We start from the raw sequence: 22,004 nt of genomic DNA on the forward strand, positions 1-22,004 counted from the left end.
AAAGAGTTTAATTTTTAAAGCTTCATATAAGATGATTCCTGCATATTTTACTGCGCTTAAAACCTAAAATTAGAAGAGAAAAAGGAATTCCATGTCTTTCTCTTCTTTCAGGATGTTGTGCTTCTGGGTCTCATTTTTTCTTTTACCAAATGTGGCATCTCTTCCAAAAGATCATTTGATAACTTAATACTCCAATTTTATGAACATTTTATGCCTACAAAATATAGCCCCTTTAAAATAGAAGTCTTAAAACTAAGTAAACTATAAATCACTTGAGACCTGTAACTAGACTTCAGAGAATTTTCTATCTTCCGTAGTACCTGATGTAGGAACTTGTACTCAGTGACTGCTTGTCCCTATCTGTCTGTTGAATAACCCATATATATCCTAAGTTGTTTCGAAAGAATTTCATGACTATATGGAAATAAATTGTACACATAATCTTTTTTCCTCATGTGCATGTAAATTTTGCATTTCAAAATACTGGGCTTCCTTCACTTCCAATGGCAGTTTTGCACACAGTCTATAAATCTTGCTGTTAAGACATTTTCCTTCATTATCCTAAATTTATCTTAATTTCAATCCAATTAAAAACTGTTTACTAGAGTTTTCTCCCATATAATTGAGCACAGTATACTTGATTTTTTAACTGTAAACATACATCTGTGAATGATTCCTAAATGTCGCAGTATAGAGGGGATCCTGCAGCATAATGGAAGTAATTTATTTCCAAATTGCTCCCATTTCTCTTATGACTTGCTTGCAAAGCTTTATTAAAATCAAGTCCAGCAGGTATGACAAGAGGCTGACCTTGTTTCCTAAGCATTATGCATGCTGCCCACACAAAAGACTCCTAAGGCTTTTGAATAGCCCATAAATTCATACACCCCCAAATCCATGTCTCTAGCTAGTCACCAAAGCAAAGAGCAGTCACAACAATGCAGTATACTACATAAGAGCATAGAGTCCAAGGTAAGACTTGGGGGTTTGCATTTCATCTCTACCACTCTCCAGTGGTGTGACTTTAAGCAAATTAGGGAACCTTTCTTAGTCTCAGTTATCTCATCTGTAAAGTAGTATAATAACGACGTCTACATCACAGGATTATTGTGAAGATTAAATGAGTTTGTGCATGTAAAGAATATGATAAATGCCTATTACTGGTTATTATTATTATAATCAGTATTATGATCATTTTTAATTCCAGCCAAACCCTACAGCAGCCGATTTCCAGGCAACAGATGGAGTTGCCACAGTCAGTAAAGATCAAACACCAACATCTGCCAGATGATTATAAACAAGCATATCATGGTCTGGTCATTCTGGTCATCTTAGTGGTCAAATATCACTGATCAGCATAGTCAAGTCCATTTTTCAGCCAATAATCTTTCAATAGTTCCTAGGCCAGCTAAATGTGTTACTCTGTTTCTCAATAGACCTGCATTTTCTATCACACAATTTGAACAATCTGTTAGTTTGACTGGGTTATTCAAATTGGTATTTGAGCATGTTCTTTGTACAAGGTATTGAGTCAAAATGTATGGAAGGATACAAAGATGAATATTTAATGGATATTAAATGCCTTTCTATGTGCTAGGCACTGAGCTAGATGATGAAGATATAAAAGAGAGTAATGCACATACAGTTTCTGTCCTTGGAAAGCTTCTAGTTTAGATTGGAAAAAAAGAAAATAAACTACAAATATAATAAAGTGTACATGTTCTACTAGAGGAGAACAAAATGCTACATGAGAGAAAAAAAAATGAGAGAGAGGTCAAGGATGGTGTTCAGATGGAAATGCCATCTAAGTTGAGAACAAAAGTATGAGTAGGAATTAGCCACATGAGGAGAGAGAGAAAGTACTAGGGAACAGCATAAGCAAAGGCTCAAAGGCAAGGGAGGGGTAAAAAGCTTCACTGCAGAAACTAGCAGGAGTTAAGTATCCCTGGAGTGCATAGTGCAAGAGTTCAATGGAAGAGATGAATAGAACCTTGTAAGTGATGGTAAGGGGTTTGTATTTTACTTCATGGGCAATAGGAAAATACTAAGTGTTATAAGCAGGGGAATGTGATGATCAAATAAATAGGTATTTTAGAAAAAGTAGTTTGGCTACAGAGAAGGAATACAAGGTCTGTCCAGAAGGTATCCAGCCATGTAAATGAAAAATAGAGACATTTATTGAAGAAGATACAAGATCCAAAAAATATTGTACATAGGACAATGACGCTTTAGTCCTCTTCAAAGTAGGCACCTTGGGACATCACAGAGTTCCCCCAGTTGTCATCAGCTGCCCCACTGTATTTTCCTGAATCTCATTGACTGTCTGAAATCTCTTCCCTTTCAAAGGTGATTTTAGTTTTGGGAAAAGCCAGAAGTTGCAGGACACCAGACCTGGGCCATAGTGGAGCTGAGTCACCTGGGTGATTTGATGTTTCATCAAAAAAACTCTGCACAAAACATGATGAATGAGTGGACGTATTGTCGTGATGAAGCTGCCAATCACCTGTTGCCCATAGCTACGGCCTTCTGAATCATCCAAATAGTTTCCACAGAGGGATGTTCAAGCTTGATAAAAAACGTGATGCAGATTTCTTGCTCTACTCAGTTATTTTGAATGCAACAACACAGTACATATGCTCACTCAACAGTGTCTACCACCCCACTGACTAGTACAGTGAAGTCATCATTGTTCATGCACACACAATCCAGTCCACTCTCCTTGGCTGCCAGGTTACATTGATGCCATGCCAAACCATTCTAGTTATATTAACAATGGTTGGACCTTTTCTGGATAGACCTTGTAAATGGACAAGGGGAGGGAGACAGAGGGTGAGACTTGAGCCAGGAAAACCCAGTTGATTGTTGTGATGATAAAAGCAAGACCTGGAGGTGGCGTGGTCTCAGTTAAGGCAGTGGAAATATAAAGAAGTAAATGGTTTCAGAAGCTATCAAGAAGAGAGAAGCAGTAAGAGTTAATGATTAATGGGATACAGTGAGCATGGAGGAAAGAATGAAAAATGACTTTGAGATGAGATAGAGGACACAAAGTAGAAAGCACAGCCTCCTGTTCCCTGTGGTATGGATTAGGAGGTAGGACAGAATGTAATCACTGACGTAATAGAGATACAAATATCCAAGAGAAGCATGAGCAAGTAATTCCTTAGGGACGAGGGGCTGAGAAACCTCTTCGGGGTCAGGAGGCACTGGAGTTAGGTTAAGATAAGCAGGGACTGCGAGTTTGGAAAAGCTGAAAGGACATTTCCGTTCTTCAGGGATGTCAATCGTGTAGCTTGGATCCTTTTCAGTGGCCAGAGTCCTCAGGGCAGGCCCAGCTTTTAGGGAAAAAGCACGGAGAGTCAAAAGTCCAGAGGTGCCTCGATCTGTTCATCGGGACCTGGGATGCCTGCCTGAGAACATCTCTGGCTCCGTGTAACATTTCTCAGGCTGTAGATATTCGAGGTCATGCGCAGGTCTTTGTCAGCTAGGGAATTGCTCTCTGAAAGTGTACTTAGCGCAAGCCTTGCCAAAGTTGTCAGAAACAAATCACTCTCCCTACCCTTTTAAATGTCTCTAAAAAAAGAAAAGAGAAAAGCCAAATTTTGATATAATGTTTCAAGGCTGTGCATACCAGATTTTGTCCTGGATTTCGATGTAACATCAGACCTCAAAGACACAAGCGCTGCTCTCAGCCCGGAACCTGAACGCCGGCCTTGCCTCCTCCATCCCTGCTCACCCGAGCTCCGCAGTCAGGACTCGCAGCAGCAGAGCTGTGAGGGCTCAGAAAAGAGTTATCCAGCCTCTGAAATTGCAGGCCCAGCACATGTGGGATACATCTTTAACCACAAAATGTGTTTTCTTGAAGTCCTTTCCTCCATTGTGAAAACTTAAATTTAATAAGGACTGAAGAAGCCTATAAATCAAACACAATAAAATATTAAATTATGCACCTTGCTCCAAGTGGGGTACATATATTTTATCATCGAAAAGTGTGGGTCTGGGTATTCTGGAAATTCTGATTTCTTGGGCAGACTGGGGGTTGGGGAACAAAGCTGCGTTAGTTTTCAATTTACGGAACATGATGTTAGTGATTACATTAACTTAATCTAATATTATTTCCCATATTTAAGGACAGAATGAGAACCTTGTGTTTAGATTGTTGTTGGCTTTAAAAATATAAATGTGAATGTATATGTGTGAGTGTATGTATGTGTGTGCATACATAAAGAAATAAGGGCCCGGCTAGCTTTCCATATAATAGGCTGAGTTATTAGTACAGCTGCACATTCTGTGTCTCGGGGGATTAGAAGCTCAGCCTGAAATCTCATTTAATTACAGAGCATGGACTACCATGGACCTCTTGCATCTGGACCCAGGAATAATAGAGAGCATTTTCTTTCAATGGTTTGTCGTGTTCAGGATAGAAACACATGTAGTTCAATTTCTACCATTTGGTTAAGAACAAAAAGCAAAAGTTCACAGATGGTTAGCTCAGCCTATTAAATAATTTTACTAAACTTCCTGGACTCTCTTTTCTTTTAGAGGCTTAAAAAAAATGTAATTCTCTTCTCCTGTAGATGTAGAAATAAAAGGGCACAAAATCACTCAGTTCATCTGTAAATGAACATAGCAATACCCACCTCCAGGGTTATCACAGGAGCGACACCAGGTAGTGAAAGTAACAGGATAGATACCACGAAAGATCAAATGTGAGTCAATGTTGGTTAAACACTACTGTTACTCATTCAGTTCTTTATCTATTCAATAAAAAAAGTTCTGAACACCTACTAGGTACCAAGCACTATTTTAGAGGAGGGAAATAGAGTGGCAAATAAGAAAGACATGATTTCAGTTCTAAGGCAGCATATATTCTGATGAGGGAGACAGATGATAAGGTGATTCTAGGAAGGAATGTGTGCTATGAAAAACACAAAGCAAGATAAAGTGATAGACAGAGGCAAGGGGTGGGGTTCCTTTAAAAAAGTCCCACTGAAAAAGTAACATTTGAGCTGGAGGCTGAATGAATTAAATGACAAGAGGCCAGCCACGGGAAGAACATTTCAGAAAAAAAGAAAAGCAAATGCAGTGGCCCTAAGGGGGCCTGTTTGAACACAAGAGAAAACCATACTGGCAGGAGGGTGAGGCAGGCGAGTGGTACAATGTGAGTGCTGAGAGAAAGGTGTTGACCCCACACGTAGGGCCAGCCTTGTAAGCTGTGCTAGAGTTTGGACATTATCACAAGAGCTATAGGAAGATATTGGAGGACTTTAAGCAGGTAAGACATACGTTCCTGAATTATATGTTAAAAAGGAAATCATTGGCTGTTGTGAGGAAAATGGATGAGAGGTGGGATGGAGAAGTGACTAAAGTTGTAATAAAGACACCAATTAAGAGGCTATGATGGTAGTTGAGGTGACAGGAAAATAACAACAACAACAAACCAAAACCCCAACAGCAACAAGCATCCCAATGGAGATGTCAAACAGGAAATTGTTTGTACGACCTGGAGTTCACGGGAGAGATTTGGGTTAGAGGTGTGAATGTGGGGGTCATCAGAAAATTGATGGTAGATAAAGCCTTGGGAGCTCAGTTGTCACATAGGAAGATTACAGAGGTAGAAAAAGATAGCCAGTACTGAACTATGAAATGTCCCAAAATTTAGAGGAAAAACAGAGGAGGAAAATCCAGCAAAAAAATAACCAGCAAATGAGGCAGATGCAAATTCAGGAAAGTATGGCATTCTAGTAGCCAAGAAAAGAAAATATGAGAAGGAAGGAGTAGTCAATGAGTCAAATGCCATTGAAATGAAGAGAGAGGTGATTACCTGAGTACTGAGAGAGCTTATTGGATCTGATGACCTTGATAAGGGACCTGAAGCATGATTATAGTAGACTGCAAGTAGACTTCAACCTGAGGGATGTGGAAAACAATGGTAGGCAAACCTTCTGCAAAGTTTTATAGGAAAAATCAAATAAATGAGACTTGGCTCAAAAAAAATATTTCTTTTAGTAACTAATCCTAGCTACTAGCTCTCATTTTTTGCCTACTCACTGTGTGCCAGGTACTGTGTACTTTATCTCATTGACATTTTAATCCTTAAAATCCTATCAGATAGATATTATAATCCACTACTGTTTGTACATATGAGTTAACTAAGACAAAGAGAGAAGTGGCCCAAGACGTTGTAACTAGTAAATAGAGGAGCCAACACTGGATTTCAGATCTCACTCACTTCAGAGCCCCTGGTTTTCCATGACTCTGTAGTGGCTACACATCTATACTCTCAACCATATTATCCAATTGAATGTGTGTAAAGCTCTCGGCTCCGGCTGTTAGTTAATGAGTCTGATTTGTATGAAACATATCTGATTGCCACTCACCCTGGCTCATGAGCATAATTTCAGAGGTGGGATAGAACCTGGGACAGTATAAACAGTGGCTCATCAGGACCCATTTCCTTCCTTCTCTGCACACTGCAATCCTCACCATTGGCTTTATCTTTAGGTTTGTTTCCCTCTTGCACACTGGATACCTTTTGTAAAAATGCTGTCTGTCTCATTGTTTAAATACAGAACAGACAGACAACCTCTCTCTCAAACATGGAATATATAGCCACAGTCTGCCTGCACCAACTGAGGCCACGCCCACCTCTTCAACAGAGAAATGTCGAACACCGATTGGCTTAGATGAAGCAGATCTGCTCTCTGGAGCTGAGTGTCAAAGGATAAATTGTCAAAATCTGGTTCTACTAGGGAAAGGGAAGAGACAGATACTGGATAGAGAACACTTAGGCTTCACCTGCAGCAGCAATCCTGTGTTAAGGAATCTATGAAAGACCAGGTTAAGTGTGCCCACCCCCTAAGATCTTCCAGAACTCATTAACACAGGCTGGAGAGTTACTAGAAACTTAGTTATGTTCATTCATAGTGTTTCTGAATAAGAAATTCTCCTGTTTATTCCTGAGTTTGTTTCTATTTGCTATTTTAAATGGGAGTTACTTTTAGGACAACTAATATTACTTTGGTATCCAAGAAAAAGGAATTGATCCACTATTTAAATAGGTTTTTTGTTTAGCCTAAAGTTTAGGATTGTGAATTTCTGAAGGGAATAACTGTTTTCTATTACTTTGGTGTTCTGTGTTTACACTGGGGACTGAATAAGAATGGTTGGCTGACTTTCCCTTGCAAAACATTGAAAAGCTTTCAACTTGAACTATAAGGTAAAGTCACTAAATGTTGGGTCATCTTGACACTTACATGTGTCACTAATGGGATACATATGGGTCTAAGCAAAATCAACAGTTTAAGTGAAAAATAGAAAGTACTTCCATGACGTTCTTGAACAAAGATTTTTAAAAAATTTTTTCATGTTATAAAAGGAAAACAGAGTAGCAGTTGTACAATTTTTTAAAAATATTTCCAAGTCCAGCTTCATCATCTAATGTTCCTATATACACATAATTTAGTCTAAGTATTTGGTCACCTAAATGGATAAGGTAATTTTCCTAATCTAAATATAATAATATCAGAGAAGTAGCTTGCATAATGTCTTTAATTTGTAATTTTATTAGTATTTAATGAAGTACGTAAAGGAAGTCCCCTAGGCAAAGAGAGAATTAATCTTTTGATTATTTAACATATGTGCTAACTACTATACCTGATGCTATATTTGCATTAATTTGTTTAACATGCCACGCTACCCAACAAAATATTATCTATCTTAAATTTAGAAATTAAAAAACTGTGACTCAGAGTTTAATAAAACCTATCCAGGTTTACATAACAATAATGGTAGAGTAATAAAATGAACCTCAGGCCATTCTGTCTAAAGAACACATGTTCTTCTCACTTCTTTCTACCATCTATTTTACATAAACAAGAGAAGACTCTTCCCCACCCCACACAAGGCTGAATACCGTGACATATACTCCCATAACATATAGAATTCTTTTATAGGATTTAACACATTTGTTTAGTGATGGATTTGCCTCCAGAGTCTGTAGAGTCTATCAGCAACATGAGTTCAGATCCTTGGTCTGACTTATCTCTTTATAAATCCCTGTACCTTGCACTGAAAATTTGTGTACTTACTCAGATGTCTATTAACTGGCAGCCTTTAAAGAACTTCTTTATAATTAAAAAAAATCAGTTACATTGTGTCAGGAAAAATATTAAGTCTTAAAAAGTATGTCTGATACAACTCTAAGGCAGGCTGAATCAGGTATGTGGAAGTCAGCCAAGTCTGTGTCTCTCATCCCTTCCACCCTCTGGGCAATACCTCATGTTACCTCCTCTCTTATACGTGCTTTCTCTCTTCCAACCCTATCTTTATTTCTCTTCTTTCAAATCATTCCACTGTAAAACCCCATGATCCTTATTCCAGAGTAAACAAACTCCCCTGTACCCTCAGCTGCTACACAGAACACATTCTATACTTCCTTGCCTTACTAAAATTTATGCATCTTCCAAGGCCACTGCTTCTTTGGTAGTTCTTCCAAGAGCCGTATTCCATAGCTCTCAAAGTTGGTTCTGCTTTCTTTCACTCCCCAGTGCATCTTCCAAACCACTTCCCTGTCCATTTTAAAAGATATGTCTATTTGAGATTCAGGTCATTTAACATATTATCCACTCCTCCTCAACATCAGCTATTAACCACCTGGTCATGGCCTTAACCAAAGTCTTTGGCCTCTCTATTATAATACTTTTCTCTAACCTAAGTCCCATTCACAGAACTATCCCAGTTAGTATCCTTATATAGCAGTTACTTACCTCATTAACTCCACTCCACTTCAGTCACCTACTCTTGCAATACCTCAGACATTGCCATCACCCCTTTAAATCATAAACTTCAATGGCCCACTCCCTATTAACAAACTCCTATTCTTCCAGCTCCTTACGTCTCTCATTCTCACAGTGCCTATCCTTGGACTTTAATTCTCTCTTGTCTCTATTTCACTTTTTATTAGTCACTCCTCTCATAATACTGTTCTCAACAACCTGTCCCATATTTTTCCATTATACTATCCTTTAAAAAACCCACCCAAACTTCTATGTTCTACCAAGTAATATTGTAAAATACAAGTTCACAGTGCCTATTGGTGTCTCTTCATATTCTAGATCTTTGATTTTTGCTTGGATTTTAGCATAGCCTATAAACTCTTTAGATATCCTAGTCAGCAACCCCCTCTTATCAAATCAAAATAATAATAATTTCAAAACTTCATCAGTCTTCTCAGGCAGCACACCCAAAACCACCTATCTTACTCTCAAGTTATGTCCTCATCTACTTTAAGAAGAATGAAGAGATAATCCTAGGAGACTCTTCAGCCTCCCACTCTCATATCTACAAAATTAACTACATCTACCCTTGATATTTTCCACTTTTTTGTCTTAATTGAAGAACTTCCCCTCCTGAGGCTAATTCATAAATGTATGCTTTGACCTCCAACTAAGTCTTCTAATTAATCCACTGCAACTACTCTTACCAGTTAACAATGACTATTCAGTAGATGGGATTCTCTTCAGTAGATGGGGTTCTGTCCTTTGCTTACTTGATCCCTGTGAATGTCTTCCTCCTTCCTGAAACACTTTTCTTCGTTGATCTCCATAACATTACAGTTTCCTGGTTTTCCTATTGCATTCCTCAATATCTTCCTCTGCCTACCCTAGAAGCTACGGTTCTAGCTACGAGGTTTCATCCTTGGTTGTCTTTTCACTCTACATATTTTTGCTGAGTAATTTCACCCATTCCTATAACCTCAACCACCATCATTATTGGTGGTCCTTAAACATTTTTGTGTCATGGAAACTTTTGGGAATTCAGTGAAAATTCTGGACCTGTCCCTAAAAAATATACACAGCCATAAATTTTTTCAAATCATTTTAGGAGGTTTGTGGAGACCCTAAAGCTATTAATGGACCCTTCAAAAAGCATTCCTGATCTGTAATGCCAACCTTTTTTCTCCATCCATGTCTCTTAGACAAGACTCAAATATCAAACTGCCTACCTGAAATCTCTAATTGGATATTCCATCAACACCACATACTTGATATGCTTAAATCCTACTATTTTCTTTCTCTCCTAAGCCTGATCCTTACAGATTTAATGTTTTTGTTCTCTGACAAGATTTATATATTTCTTTACAGGTCTTTTGTAATTCTTATTAAGTCTATCTCAGATATTTTATAATTCTTTCTATTGGGAATAAAACATTTCTCATTCCTATTTCTAGATGCTTACTCTTAGCACAGAATAAAGGCTATTTTTGTATGTTTATCAAATATTTAGTTACCTCATTAAATTTTACTAGCCTTTTTACTACAGTCTCTTGGATTTTCTAAATAAAAATACAAAGAATTGTCAAAAAGCTAGTTTATTTTCCTTTTCTAATACTTGTGCTTATTGTTTAAGGTACTTGTCTTACAGCATTTGTAAATCTTACTGCTGAAAGTGTAGAATCAACAGCATTGCCATCATGTAGGAGCTTATTAAAGAGAAAAAATCTCAGCCTCATCCCCAATCTACTGAATCAGAAGCTATATTTTAAAAAGATCCCAGGTGCCTCATGTAAAGTTGAAGCAACACTATTATAGGATATGCAAAACACTATTTCATAATAATGATTGATGATGGAGAGCATTGTCTAGTTCCTGAGTTTAATTGAAACGGGCTGTGTATTTCATAAAAATAATTTTCTTCTCTTGATATCTTACAATGTTTTTATTTAGAATGACTGCCTAATGTTATCCCATTCCTTTCTATATGATAATATAGTCTTTCTACTTTATTTTGATTAATTTAATAAATCACATCAATAAATGGTTTAATTTATTACACCAAAAAAGTAAATATATCTTTTAATGTTAATGGGCCTTCTTTCCTAATATTTTATTTTATTTTTCTGCTATATCCATAAGCAATTTATCTCTAGTTTTCTTTGTTGGTTTAGAGTGTTAAATTAGAGGTTGTTTTATAAAATAGTTTGAGGATTATCTTGATCACCTTTGTAGAATGGAAAAGCAAACCTAGTTTTCACAGAAGAGTTACCTGGGGGTGGGGGGGTGGCCGGGGGGAGTTTGGGAAGTAGTAATGTTTAGGTCTGGCTCTTAGAGACTCTGATTCAAGTACTCTGGGACTCACCAATAAACAGCTTTTTTTGTTTTTTAATTAAATTGATGTTTTAAAAAATGCTCCACAAGTAATTTTAAGGAATTTCTAGGACTGAAAGGTACTGGTCTAGAATCCTTTAAATAACTTCATAAGATTAAGTACAATTTAACCATTATCTTGTCAATGGGCACTAGTCACCTTCTCAATTTCTTTTCTGGTAATTGTTCCATTAAATTTTCCCATTTCTTTTTGAATGAATTTTAATAAACTTATATCTTGCTCTTTATGAGGTGAAGAACATTTTCTTCTATTCCCATTTTGCTGAGAGTTTTTATTATGAATGTATGTTCGATTTTGTCAAATCCTTTTTCTGCTGAGGAGATGATGCAGTTTTTCTTCTTTCATCTGCTAATATGGTGAATTATATTGATTGCTCATGAAATGTTGAACCAGCTTCTCATTCTTAAGATAAATCCCATTTGATTGTGATATAAAGTCCTTTTTCCATATTACTGGGTTCTATTTATTAACCTTTTCTGAGAGGGGGAAAAAACAGGAAATACTCTTACTAGCCATTCTTCTCTTTCCTCCCGCTTTGTCTGCTATTGTTTACCTCTCAGACTCGTTAGGTAGTTGTTTCATTGCTTTTTGTAGTCTATCCAGGTTTCCATTTGGAATCAGTGGAATAGAGAGGCTGTGGTAGTCTTATACCACCTTGACTAGCATGAGAAGTCTATCCCTTTTTTGTGTTTTTTGTAAACAACACAGCCAATCTATTAGTCTGCATTTAAATGAAGAATTCAGTCTATTTACATAAAACTCATAGCCTAGATTTTATTTGTTTTACTTTATGTATATTTTTGTTGTACTTTATTGTCTTTCTTTTATTTCTATTGTTTAATTATTCCTCTGTAATTTTCCAACTCAAAAATACTCACGTATTCTTTCTTAGTCTCAATCAAGACTCTTTTACTTAACTATTACACAAAAAGTAGATAACAACTGTTTTTTCTCTAACAAAACATTAGTTTTTCATTTCTTTACCCCTTTCTTCAAAGAAAACAGCTCTTTAGAACACATTTTTTGACACTTTTTTCTCCACCCCAAATAAGTCTTTCCCCATGTTATTCCTCTTTCTTTCCTCCTGTTATATGCCTAGCTTATATAGAGATTTAGTACTTTGTTTAGCTCCAGACTAGCATTATTTCAGGATTATTGTCTTAGCCCATGAATTATCTGTGATGATCATGCATTTAGATAGATGGGAAGATAACATCACACTCTTTTGCTCCACTGAGTGTCCTCTTTCTTTATTTGTCCTTATCTTGAAATCTCTGTTCTGATTTTCATTTTGGTTATACTGTAGTCTCTTCTCACGTATTTTCCCAAGATTTGAAATATATTTTCAGTAATTCTTTGCATATTTACAAAGAACTTTTTACACTCCAGAAGATGAATCTCAGAAACCAACAAGCAAAAGAAGCCAGACACATAAAAAGAAAAGGTTTAAAGGGGATGAAAAATGTTAATAAATTAATAACTAGGGAAGAAAATTGAATAAGAGGATGAGGAATAGGCTTTTCCTCATAAAAAACACCAGACCAAAAACTGTTAAATACATTTTCTAGCAAAACTCTGAAGAACAAATGTTTATCATGCTATTTAAAATGTAATGATTTTATAAATACAGAAATGCAAAGTTCCCCAATCATTCTGCAACATGAGATGCCCTCATATTTTTTCCCTTAAATTGGGAAAATAAAGAAGCAACAACTACCCACATTCTAAAGAAAGCTGGAGGTCTCTGGGCTTGTTTGGAGGGGATGAACTAGCTCTCCTAAACCAACCATATCTCCTTCCCCTTTGAGGTGCTAGAACAAGGAAAAAGCTGAAAAGGCAGCTAAGTATCCTCACTTCCTACCCCACACCCCAGGGCCCTTCAGCTACAGGTTAACTTGATCTAGATGGAGGGAAACAGATTCAAATAATTAAGAATGTACATAGTTGACATCTATCCTGTGAGCTCAGGTTATTGGGATCTACAACACCCAATTATAATTTCCATCATACAGTGATCACCATTCAAATAAGTAAAGAATCCATGAGAAGATGTTTGGTGTTTTTTTTAAACAAACCTATTCGAAAGCTAGAAATCAATTGGAAAGCATGCCATAACCAAGAACACGCTACTTTTTACAGATGATAAACATTAATTTTAAGAAAAAGATCAGTGAGGACAAAATCCGTTGATGTCAATCCAGGTTCTTCCTATTACAGAAAAAGCATTTTCCCTAATACATTTAACATGTTTTCACTAAGGGTCCACTTTCAGTCTTTCTCTTTGACCTTTGTGCGAATGAAATTTGTGAACAATCACTGCATTCACCAGAGCTGAGGATCTGTTAGCATTTCCATTCATCTCTTCATTTCTGAGGTTCTGCATTCAGATGTATGAGGAGGAAAAGCTAATAGTGCAGCTCACCTTGGTGTGAAATCAGCACTTAAAACATCAGCTCACGTAGAAACAGATCTTCTTTAAGGAGGAGGTGGAGGCTGCCGTACTGTACCACTGCTATTGCTGCTTCTAATAAGGAAGCTGAGCAGACTCTTCCATCTAAGATTGGATATTAGTGTAGACAGAGAAGAGATATACCAGCACTTTCTCAGTTTATAGTGACCACAGTTTAACTGCTGACCCATGCCCAATACAGCTTCTCCATGAGATGTGATTTTCTGTTCACATGCCCAGATGAACTGATTTTTTCCTCCCCAAAGTGTCCTATTTGATTTGGGGCCACCTGTATTCTATATAAACTTGATTCTAGTACTTCATATTTTGGCTGCTGTTATCAGCAAACACCAAGGGCATTAGAGCCAGAGAGACCAGGGTGTGATCCCTCCCTGCCTCCAGCTGTGTGACTGTCTAGAGGACACATGGCTGTTCGGAGCCTCAGTTTTCTTGCAAACTAGGAGAAAACTTCCCTGGCAGTATCCTTGGATGGATTCAGTGCAAGAATGCACCCGCAGCACTTAGCACTACCAGTTGCTTATTAAATTTAAATTATTAAACGACCAGTTGCTGCCACTTTTAAGATGGTCATCAGCACTATTTCCTCACCTTGGTATAATTTGTTGAAATACAGTAAATTCCCCTAAGGTAAATTTTATAGAATTGTCACTTGGAGGTGGCCGAGGACCCTAATTGTAGATTCCCTGCTCCAAGTGTCCCTTTGGCTCTCATGCTGGCCCACTAATGTCAGCGTGCTTTGGAAGAGAATGGTGGCCTCTCCTCTTCCTCCTGGACACATCTCTCTCATCGTCATCTGGGAGATCTTATTTTCCTCTGATAGAGGGGTCGGCAGATTTCCAGACCTTTTAAAATGGGTTTTTACTAACGGTCTATCAAGTCTCTAGAGGCAACTATCATGTCTGAGACAGCCAGGATCCTTTTTAACTGACAGTTTGTGCTATGTGCTTGAAATCATTTTTGACAAGAAAAAGACCAGCTCAAGTACAATGAAATCACGGACTGTCCACAGTGACCAATTTTCAAACTTCATAATGAGCACTAGAGCTTAATTATGCCACACACACAAAAATGTCCATGGAAGTTTGATGTAAATTTTTGTCTTTTGCACTCAATACTCAAAAGCAGTCAAATGATTTCAAAAATCACAGCTATTAAGTCAAACTAAACCAAACACATTGTTCTGAGATATTTGCCAAAAGTTCCAGCATACAGTTTGCTTTGCTGAATCACTTTGTGTTTTCCAAAGTTATATTTGTATAGAGCATTTGTTAAATGCCTATTTAAAATCTATCCAGATGGTTAGTCTCTTAGATAGAATATACAGATGTTAAGTGTATATATGAAAAAGTACAGTTTATTGAAAATCATTAAAACCCAATAAATCATAGCAAATTCACTATTATCTTCCATGTTGGGATTTTTTCCATAGATCAGATTCAGCAGCTCTTCTTAATAGAAGGCTTTCATGTGTTTCTGAAGAAATTTCACCCAAGGAAAGATTAGCACAGTTTCTCTTGCTATTCAATACATTTCCTTGCCCTTTTCATTCTCAATAAAACAATAATTATTCAATTAATCTTGTCAACAAGTGGAGGCTGGTTTCATTTCAGTTGTTTACTAATTATGTTGGGTAGATCTTTAGATCCTTGAAAATGTTGTTCAATTGCGACAAACTACTAATGAAGCAGGACTTGGTTAATTAGGGAATAAGAGCAATTAGCTTGTCAGCAGTTAATTCCAACAGTCCCTAGAGAAATGCTACATTTAGGGATACGTATCACAGGAGCTATTGACCTCTAAACCTTCCTCCTTTTCTGTCACTGCTGTTTAATGGAAAGTCACTTATTTTGTCAGGCTAATAACGGAGGTAATGGAGTAGCCTATGGCTCCAGCTTTCCACACTGTTTTTCTCTTGCTAATTTTAGAAAGTTTAAATATAGATGAATGAGTCTATTTTGGGCATCATTAAAAGAGGAAACCCAAGGTGGGACTTTACAGAGTCCATTGAGCTCCTACTGACCACCCCCAAAGCTATCTGGAGCTCATTAGTCTCCACAGAGCTTTCTCTGCCAAAGAAAAGTTGGTTGTGAACTTTTTAAGTTAAAAAAACTTTTATAAACCAAACCAGTTTTGTTTGAGAATTTGATTTAATGGGATAAGGGAGGGTGATTCTGAAAGATATCCTCTTGTTTCTGCCTTTACTGAAAGAAACTGGAATTAGAAAATTCATGTGTAGCCTTTTTTATGCGGGGAAGGTGAGTGAGGCTGGGATGGGGGTTACTTATAACAGATCTTAGAAAATATTTTAGGACAACTTGATAAGCTTGACTTTACCACAGAGTAACCATTTAGGACAGGATAATAACATTGTCCTAATACTGGACCTCCTGTTTTCAGTGTAAATTCTGTGTAGAACATTCCCGCCTCACCTAGCCTGTGACTGAATCTGACTGAGACTGACTGAGAGTGAAATTTCTCACTAAACCACTTTGCTGTTTTCAGTACAGGGAAGTGCAAGCCCCGCCTTACAGAAGACCAGGCATAGACCATGGTCGGTTTTCTCCATGCCAGGTTTCAGAGCTTAACTTACCTTTAATTTTTGCCTTGGGAGCATTGAGGAAAACTCTCCTAAGCTTAAGCTATCCTCTACCACCTCGAAGAATATAAAAGGAACATGAAAGTAGAGATGAAAATGGAGGCCATTGATTCCATTACATCATGTACTTTGGCTAAAGTTGTCACCCATATTAGAGGTAATAGTGTTGACCTTGTTGGAATTCAAGGGGCCCAATAAATAACATCCTCCTTTCCCCTCCTGATTTCTGGATTAAATAAGAAATAAGACAAAGGATAGTGTGAATAAGAGTGCATATCACCTTTATTTTAAATTGACAGAGCTCAATTCAGATTTTAGTACATTTTCAAAGAAAATTGCATCAATATTTTAAAGGAATCAACAAACTGAAATGCTGTTTTAAACATCATATTAGAGGATGTGGTTATTTTCAAATTATGCCTTCACAGACAAGCAGGGTCCCTCAAAGGACTAGATCTAGAAATATTTACCCACCCAGTGGCTGGACCACGAGAACCGGAAGTATGTGGGAAAACTGCCTGTGTGAATGGAGGAGCTGAGCTCCTGCTGGTGGCTGCCTGCTAGAGAGGGAAGAGTTGGCTTTTCATGTCCAGCTTCCCCTTCCAAATGCCATAATCAGATTAAGTCACCCCACCATCCAACAGAGCAGTAAGGATGGGGCAGGAATGCAAGAGTGTTTCCCATGTAGAAGTCCTTCCACTGGAGCCGGGATGATCTACTCCTTCTGACAGATGTTACAGACAGGTTTTCCATATGATTATATTTTGCTGACTCATTAAAGAATTTAGAGTATGGTAAAATTTTAATTAAGCTCTATTAACTTAAAAATTAAGCTCATTAACAACTTTTGTTTTGTCAATAAACAAAGACTCTATAGCACACATTAAGAGTGTCCATATTTGAGGGACTGTTTTGATTCCTTAAGAGAACATAATAATTTTAAGACATTTCAAAGTGCTCACTAAAATTTTAAAAAAGGGCCATGTTAATTATAAAATATTATGTGTTAAAGTAGCTCCCATGAGAATGTGTATTTTGTTTTTACAAGAACAGTGGAAATGCTGAACAAAACTAACTCAATTATTTTTATTTTACTTCGTGATATGCACATATGCTATGAACATTCTCTCCCTTCAGCTTACTGATGAGTAAAGAAAGACTAAAAGGAAAAGGAACTGTGAATTTCCCTATCCTTCCCTTTCCCTTTGTGCCATTATTTTCAGCATAACTGTTTTACTATACAGAGGAGCAATACAAGTAAAGGAGATATGACAGGATTTGCTGGTCACTTGGATTTCTCCTGTGTTTGAACAAATCCTAGTTTGAGCAGAGAGTGTGGTCTTTGGGGACTGTTAGAGTACCTCCTCCTCCAACTCTGCTACTCAGTCCCAGATGCAACATATTTGCTTATATTTGCTTTAAGTTTTACTGAACTCCCATCCCTCCTGGGTTCACCAGAATTTCATGCTCATGGGACATTGAAATACTATCTGCAAACGAGGCAGCTGGGAAAAGTGGGAGTTAGTCAAACCTCCTCTGCTCAAATGCATGCTTTCTTGTCCCATCAGACTTCACGTATGAAACACAAGTTCAAAGATAAAGTTACTAAGAGTTTCAAAACAGGGATGGCAGAGAAATAAACCAAGTGGGGGGTACTTTTGAGCACAGGACCCTGTGCAATGGCACAGGTCACGTGCCCATAAAGCCTGCCCTGCACAGAGGGTTGGAGCTAAGGGAATTTAGGCCACAGTTTAGCACAGGAAAGGATGAATTCCAGGATAATGGACTGAAAGAGAAGAGTAGGTAGTGGAACAACCCCTTATTCTTGTTCTAGGCAATTGCTCTCACTTTAGCCAGGAGGTGAAAATACCAAGAAGAAATGGGGCTTGTACCAATAGAACACACGGTTAAAGCTGTTGTGGCAAGAGTATTAGGGTGACTTGCCCTCAATTAATACAGAGCAATTCTTTTTAAGTTGTTTTTCAGAGTTTTATGGACCCAATTTAGCCTATGTGCTAAATTATGCTCCACTAAGCACAAAAGTATGTGAGCTTTTGCTGCATTTTTGTGGCCATCTGGCAACAACCAGTCTGGTTAAATAAAAGTTTATTATAAATTTTCAACTGATTTAGTGAAATTGGTATAAATATGTAGGTTTGGTAAAATAAGCTGCTTTGAGTCCTTTAAACCCATCACATTTGTGACCACTTTAGTGTTTACAAAGGGCTTTCACCTACAGAATTCTAATTTCACCCCCATAACAACCCTGTGAAGTAGGGTAGGCAGATATGATTATTCCTGTCTACGAACATGTTTACCAGGTCTCTGAACTGGATTGCAGGAACTTGCATCCTTTCATGTCTCCATTGATTTGAAAAGTAAAGGCACTTAATACAAGGGAAATCAGACCATAAGTTAGATCATGAATGACCTAGTGTGACAGGACTCTAGAAGATGGACTGGGCCAATCACATGTATCTCTCAGCAGAGGTAAGGTAATCTGTTCAATACAGACCTTTTTATACAGCTCATACTGAGTCTCAACATTTTTTTTAAGAGATTTTATTTATTTTCATTTTTATTTTTTTAAATCATGTTTATTCTATTACAGTTGTCTCAATTTTTCCCCATTTGCCCTCCTCCACCCATTCCCTCTCCACTTCTACAGTCAGTTCCCACACTGTTGTCCATGTCCATGGGTCATTCATACATGCTTTGTCTAGTCCCTTCCCCTTCTTTCCACCATTGTTTTCCTTACCCCTCCCCTCTGGTCACTTTCAATCTGCTCCATGTTTCCATGCCTGTTGTTGTTTTTTGTTCGTTAGTTTATTTTGTTGAATATTTTCCACTTATAGGTGAGATCATATGGTATTTGTCTTTTATCAACTGGCTTACTTCACTTAGCATAATATTCTCCAGTTTCACCTATGTTATCACAAAAGGTAGGAGTTCCTTCTTTCTTTTTTAAATGCAGAGTGATTTTATTTTTTTTTTAAATGTCAAAATCCATGATAAAATATTAAAAAATTTAAATCCATTATAAAGTCTCAGCAATTAAAACAACATTACACCAGCACAGAAATAATCAAGTAGATCAATGAAATAAAATGAGAATTCTAGAAACAAATGTATATCTCTAACAATGTAATACATAATTAAATTGATCTTTCAAATCAATGGGGAAAGAGTCTTATTCAACAAATAAAGTGCATGGACCACTATTGAAATAAAACAAATATAGAGCCCTATGTCACACATTATACAAAAAATATTCAGGTGAGTTAAAAATCAATATGTAAAATCTAAGGAGTTTTAGGAGAAAATACAAAATAATATTTTTTCTCACCCTGAAGTAAAATATTCAATCCCAGAAGCTATAAAGTAAAATGTTGACAATATGACTATATTAAACATTTAAGACTACACAGTAATATACATATAAAAAAGTTAAAGGACAAGTAATAGAATAGGAAAGTATTTGTAACATCTAAAAAAGGCTTAATAGTTTTTTGGGGTTTTTTTAGGGCAAAAATTCTACAAACATTTAATCAAAAAACAGATAAAGAATACCAAAAAGTCATTTAAAGCTTTTTTAAAATAATAGAAATGGGCACAAAATATACAAAAACAGGTTTAGTTTCAACAAATAATAAAGTAAAAACTAAAATAACACCTCATTGTCACATTCAGATTAATAAGTATTAAAAATATTGATAATATCAAGTATTAGTGACTGTGAAAAGAACTGGGTATTTACAGGCTCTTTTTCTTCATCTTCTTAAAGCAGTCCCTTTAGCATATCTTGCAATCTGGTTTTGTGGAGGTGTATTCTTTTAGCCTTGTTTTGTCTAGGAAACTCCTTATTTTGCCTTCCATTTTGATTGAGAGCCTTGCTGGGTAGAGCACTCTTAGTTGTAGGCCTTTGCTTTTCATTGCTTAGAATATTTCTTGCCATTCCCTTCTGGCTTGTAGTATTTCTGTTGAGAAGTCAGCTGCTAGCCATTCAGGGGCTCCCTTATATGTTACTACCTCTTTCTCCCTTGCTTACTTTAGGATTCTCTGTTTGTCTTTGATATTTGCCATTTTAATGATGATGTGTCTTGGAGTGGGCCTCATTGGATTCTTCCTGAATGGGACCCTCTGTGCCTCCTGGACTTGTGTGACTTTTTCTCTCCTCCAATTAGGGAAGTTTTCCATCATTACTTTTTCAAACAGGTTCTCTATCCCTTCCTCCTCTTCTTCTCCTTCTGGTATACCTATTACACAGATATTATTATGTTTCAAGTTGTCCTGCATTTCCCTAAATGCCTCTTCATTCTTTTCGAGTCTTTTTTCATTTTGTTGCTCTTTCTGCGAGCTTTTTTCTATCTTATCCTCCAGCTTGCTGATTTGTTCCTCGGCTTCATCTAGCCTGCATTTGAGTCCTTCTACTGTGTTCTTCAATTCAGAAATTATATTCTTCATTTCCTATTGCCTCTTATGGGTAGCTTCTATATCCTTTTTCATGCTGATATAGTTTGCAAGTAAGTGCCTCGTAGTTTCCCTGTAGTTTTTTGTAATTCTCTCTGAGCTCACTGAGCTCATTGAGCTTCCTTAAAACCATTGTTTTGAACTTAATATCTGATAGTTTACTTGCCTCTATTTCATTTAGTTCTCTTTCTGGGGATTCCTCCTTTCCTTTTGACTAGGGGGTGTTTCTTTGTCTTCCCATTATTTCTGAAACTCTTTTTTTTTTTTTTTTTGCTTCTGCTTCTTAAATAGATCTGTCTTGATTTCCTGACTTTGTGGTGTGAACTTCTATGGTAGGAGAACACTGTTTTTTCTTTCTGGATCTGCCTCTGATTATGTCAGATGTTGTCCCAGTCTGTCCTTAGGCAGTCTGTTCAAGACTTCCAGGAATCTTCTGTCTGTGGCTGTCTCCTTCAGTTGTTAATCTAGTCATTCTGCACTCAGCAGTCAGGCTTAGACAGCACAGGGAGGGACCAAGGCCCTCCTGGGGGCGGGGCTATTGGGTTGTCTCAGGCTGCTGCCATTCAGGGGAGTGGTCTCTGCCTGAGCCAGATGGCTGCTGCTGTATGGGGGAGAAGTCAGCATTGAGATCCCACTGGCTATTCTCTCAGTTCTCTCCCCAAAGCCTCCTTCCCCAGTCTCTCCTCAAATATCTCTAGACCACTCTGCATCTCTTTAGCCAGGGATCTTCTCTCTGTGGCTGCCACTCTGTACTCAGCTGTCAAGCTTTAACAGAACTGGGCCAGGGCAGAGTCCCTCCTGGGAACGGGGGCTATTGTGTCCTCTCACGCTGATGATGCTCAGGGGAGTGGTCTGTCTGAGCAATATGGCTGCTGCCGTATGGGGGAGGAGTCAGCATCGGGATCTCACCGGCTACTCTCTCAGTTCTCTCCCCAAAGCCTTCTTCCCCAGTCTCTCCTCAGGTGTCTCTAGCCCACTCTGCCCCCACCTTTCCCAGAGACCAGGGTAAGTAGCTGCATATATAAATTTATGCATTGGCCCTTTAAAAGGCTCTTTGCGTGTCCAGCTGCCTGTCTCTGACAGAGAGCCACCCTCTCAATTTTCGAGGCTGGCTGTTATCTGTGTACTCTTTGGGCTCTGGTGCTGTAGGCTGGAGATCCCTGCTTATGGTTTAGACCCCACTCTTCTCAGGGGAATCCAACTGGCCGTTTCAATATCCTTCTGGTGTTGCTGCCCATGGGTGCCCCACCTGCCTTCTCAAGTCTCTACCTCATTCCTTACCAAGTAGGTTGTGCTAAAGCT

This window comes from Pteronotus mesoamericanus, unplaced genomic scaffold (assembly GCF_021234165.1).
Source record: "Pteronotus mesoamericanus isolate MK-2021 breed Mesoamerican mustached bat unplaced genomic scaffold, CSHL_Meso_final scaffold_85, whole genome shotgun sequence".
NCBI lineage: Eukaryota > Metazoa > Chordata > Mammalia > Chiroptera > Mormoopidae > Pteronotus > Pteronotus mesoamericanus.